Genomic DNA, 4,485 nt, shown 5'->3' with positions numbered 1-4,485 from the left:
CAGCTGCCACCACGTGCAAGCTCCACCTACCAACCCTGCGTCCACCTGTGAGGCCTGCAGAAGGGTGCAGCTGCCCTCGCCATGCCCCAACCCTACTCCTGGGAGGCGGCAGTGTGGGGTGGTGGTGCTCCATGCCCACGCATACCCCCTAGGGCCTTCCCAAGTACCCCTGGGCATACGTGTACCCCCAGTTGACAACCCCTGGTCATTATTATGATGACATGAGGGATTTTTAATTTTGTTATCTCTTTCTTAAAATTAGTTGGTTTAACATGGTTGTGTTCCAATTAAAGCACAGAAACATCTTTAACAGTTATATTACCATCACCATTTAAATATTACAGATCTTTAACACAATAGAAGCTAGGGGATAGGGTTGACTGTCACCTGCTGCCCAGAACCCCAGTTTACAATATAGATGAAGGCCTTTAGTCTCTGCAGCTATACCTTGCACTGCACATCCTTATACTGTACCAACAGCTATTCCTCACACACTGCTACTCTGCAACTGCATCCAGCTGAAGGTCTTAGATCTGCAAATTGTTCTATATGGAACCCCACAGAAATCAATGGGGAGCCAGCCATGCAAAACAACTTACAGAGCTGGGGCCTCAGTCCTTTAATTGAAGTGGTAGAAGCTCATGTTTCTTTCAAGCATCAAATTCAAATTATGCTGTCATCCCAAGTCAGAAAAAATACAATAACATTTAAATGAGTTATATATAGATTATGCTTCACAGACCATGTGCTAGTAACAAGAGAGAGCTACACATTTCTAAAAACTAAGCTCTCTCTTCATCAAGATCTATTTATTGCAGTGCTGAAACTTCAGCTAGTACTCAAGCCAAGAGCAAACAGTCTGACTTATTTCACAGTCTCCTGCGTCTTCCATGCAGATCACTACAGATTAGGGTTGTGTGAAACAGGCTGTATTTGATTCGGATTTGGATTCAGCCCGAACTGGGGACAGTGATTCTATTTGTTGATTCAGATCACTGTCCCATTTCGATTCGGCCAAATCTGAATCTGAAGATTTGATGCTGATTTGGAGAATCAGTGATTTGGCCATAGACACAGCTTTAAATGTTTTTTCTACATACCTCAAGGTACCAGGCATGACTTGTGGAGGCTGCAATAGTGGGGTGAATGGAGGGTCCCACAGGAATGTGGGGGGGAGGGGCCTGCATGCTCAGTGGCAAACCCAGAAGTGGACTGGAAGTACAACCCAGGAGGCACCAGTCGCTGAGCCAGGGGATGGGGGAGGGGTCCCCCATGCGCTCCCTGGTGGACATGGAAGTGGACTGGAAGTGCTTCTGGTCCACTTCCAAATCCACTGCCAAGTGCGCTGGGGACCTCCCCATGCTCCCATGGGATGTGCCATCTGCCCCAGCATCTTAGCATTCATGAGCCGCCCGCTACCTTGGGGTATGTAGAAAAAGCATTCAAAGCTGAGTACGTCCGAATCATCGAATCTTTCCAAATGTCTCCGAATCGATTTGGAGTGTTCCAACTCAATTCAGAGAGATTAAAGGGTCTCCTGATTTGATTCGGATTCAGAGATTCGGCCACTGAATCAGGCCGAATCTCCGCCAAATCAAATCAGCGACTGAAGCATTGCACAGCCCTACTACAGATGATGTGTGTTTTGGTGGTTGTAGCCAGGCAGTTCTGTCATACATTTCCACATGTTTTTTGCTAAAAGTAAAAATCTGCTATAAGCTTATTACACTGTAACTTAAAACTATTGGTTAATAGGTCTTTCTTATCAAAGTTTATTTGGTCCTTGAGGAAACGTAACGTTGTTATCTTTGTGCTTTGTTTTCTTCTGGGGGTGCTGTTACTAGTACGAGAGTTTGTTATCTGCTTTAACCTCATGGAGTAAATTCCTGGTGTAGAATTGCTTCTTCAGAATAAGGCACTAATGTCTGTTTTGAGATGGGGATGTGTATCCCAGGGAAGCAAACCATCTGTGACTACCGCTTGGTAGAGGGGTAACCTATGTTGCATATGTAAAGCATAATATTTGCTCACCTCTTTCATTTTTGGAGTAGACGCACCTGGCAGCTCAGAGTTTGATGGAAGAAGACAATATGTTATATCTAACCATGAGTATTCAAAACACTTCTTCTGTACTCCTGTTCACAATGAAAGCCATTACTTCATACAGCAGAAGAGGACCCTTCAGCCATCCTCTGAAAACCTGAGAGGAGATGAAAAAATCTAATTCCACAAAAGGCAAGCACTTATTTCAACACCAAGTGGTGTCATTTTCAACATTTTCTCCAAATATGTCCCGTGTAAGGCAGTTCCCATGGCCCTCTGCTGATTCAGTGTAGGGTGATTCTCTAGAAGGAGGATACCAGTGAGATTAACAATCTGGCACCTGCCACATGCATTGCACAATCAAGAAAACAAAGGGCCTAGATTAAATCAAAATGGTGCCTAGTAGGGCTGTGCAAAATTTCAACAGGTATGCCCCGTGTTACATTCTCAGGGCCAGTCTGCCATTGGCCCGCCCACCTGTTCTGGGCCAACCACCTGCCTCCTCATCTGCCAAGCCTTGTTGTTTCTTAATTGGTTCTTATTAAGGCAAGAGGCTGCCCATTCTTGCCCCGATGCGAGGGGGTGCTATCTGCGGCTCCGGTACCTCCCTACACTGTAGCCCATGCCTTACAGATGGTATCCAGGTGATATAACTACTCCTGGCCTGAGACAGGAGCAAACTAATTCCAAAGTTGGAGTCCACACACACTCATACCACTTTCCTTCTCACAGGAGGCCTCCTCCACTCCACCCCTCTCTCACCAGGGCCTCTGGCATACTGCCCATTACCGGGCCACACTCCACCACCCTGCTCCTCCTTGAGCGATCCCCCTGAGCCATCAGGCTTCACTACTCAGATGCTGGCCTCGCCACACAGTCCCTTCAGTTCCTGCGAGTTCCCGTACTCTGCGTGGTCCCGCCTTGTGCCGAACCCTGGGCTAATTCTGCCCTATGCCCCTCACCAGGCGGGTCCATACACACACACACACACACACACACACACGGCTCCCAGCCCTCTGGTTTCCCCCTCACTGGAGCTCCACACCAGCACCCTCACTGGGGCCACCCCCCCCCCACTGGGGCTCCACACCCACCCCCTCACTGGGGCACCCCTTCACTAGGGCTCCACACCTGCCAGCTCACTGGAGCTCCTCATCTCCACCCCTTCACTGGGGCTGCCCCCTCACTGGAGCTCCTCATCTCCACCCCTTCACTGGGGCTGCCCCCTCACTGGGGCTCCTCATCTCCACCCCCTTACTGGGGCTACAGGACTAACCTCCTCAGTGGTTCTCAGGTGGCTATAGCTATGCCTAGCCCCTTATGGGTTTTACACGCTCCCTGGGCTCAGGTGGCTATAGCCATGCCTGGCTCCTTTGTACCCACAGTGATGTGGGGGCTAGGGGTTAAGGTGCCCTGACCCACTTTTCACTGGGGTGGTAACTGGCCTGGTATTTCCTGGGGGCTCCTGCACCCCTGGGAGTCCCACCAGGCCACCCACTTCCACCAGGGTGCAGTTTTAGGTCATGCCCAAGACAAGGAACATCCAAACCATCCCCATGCACTCTTGCCCTTACCTCCAAAATGTTTCATACAGACTTGCAGCCAGACAATGTTTCCATCTACCCTACCAGCAGCGAACTGCTCTGTTTATATACACTGCCAAAGATCTAAAATGGCTGCCGCAATCAAGCACCTCTGGGTGCTTGGCTCAGCCCTTAAAGTGGCAGGCACCAACAGTGCCCTGCCACAGGGTGTTTCATTTCAAGGCTGTTTCAATGTGTTTTGAGCTCAAAACAGCGAAATTGAAACAAAATGAAAGGCTTTGAAACAGCTTCAAAATAAAATGAGGGCAATCAAACCATTTCAAATGTTTCAAAACATTTTGAGTTTTGAAGCCAGGCTTGCTTGCAGTTAAACAAAAACTAAGGAAAAGGAGTGGGGAATGAATGCTCTGATATGAACTCTGTAGCTGGTCAGTGACTGTGATCCTTCCCTGAAGTCCCTTCCAATCCCAGTGCTCTGGGGGATGAACAGAAAAACAGCGTAAAAAGCATTGTTTGAACTGAGCTTTCTCTGTGCCTAGAGGTCAGCTTACTGAGCTGTATCTTCCAGAAGCTCAGCAGCATCAGAAAGGCTATCACTTGCTACTTGCTAGCCTGTTTCTAGCAAGTGGAATCCAGTACCTTTTGCTTTCTTAATACCCTTTATTATTATATACATTCCTTTCAATTTATTCCTCCCCCAAACTTCTCTTTTTGTTTTTGTTAGTCTATTTTGATTCTTTTCTCCAAAAAAATAAATCTGTGCTTTTTCTCATAGTTGCATTCCATTCACTGTGCAGGGAAGCACAACATATATTGCAAATTATAATATACAATTTATACAGGAACACATACATACATTCATATATTTTATTTATTACATAAATACATACATACATTA

General features: G+C 47.3%; 1 long non-coding RNA gene across 1 annotated transcript in view; it reads right to left on the bottom strand.

Annotated features, from left to right (window-relative positions):
* The window catches only part of LOC102387598, a 5,563-nt gene extending 1,905 nt beyond the window's left edge, over positions 1–3,658 (bottom strand). The window contains exons 1-2 of the long non-coding RNA XR_323954.2: positions 3,618–3,658; positions 2,032–2,200 (exon numbers count right to left, since the gene is read on the bottom strand). This is a non-coding gene — a long non-coding RNA (uncharacterized LOC102387598). The remainder of the gene's footprint in view (positions 1–2,031; positions 2,201–3,617) is intronic.
* Between the last annotated feature and the right edge of the window lie 827 nt (positions 3,659–4,485).

The sequence above is a fragment of the Alligator sinensis genome, unplaced genomic scaffold, assembly GCF_000455745.1.
Source record: "Alligator sinensis unplaced genomic scaffold, ASM45574v1 scaffold511_1, whole genome shotgun sequence".
Lineage (NCBI taxonomy): Eukaryota > Metazoa > Chordata > Crocodylia > Alligatoridae > Alligator > Alligator sinensis.
This window is presented reverse-complemented; position numbering and strand designations above follow the sequence as displayed.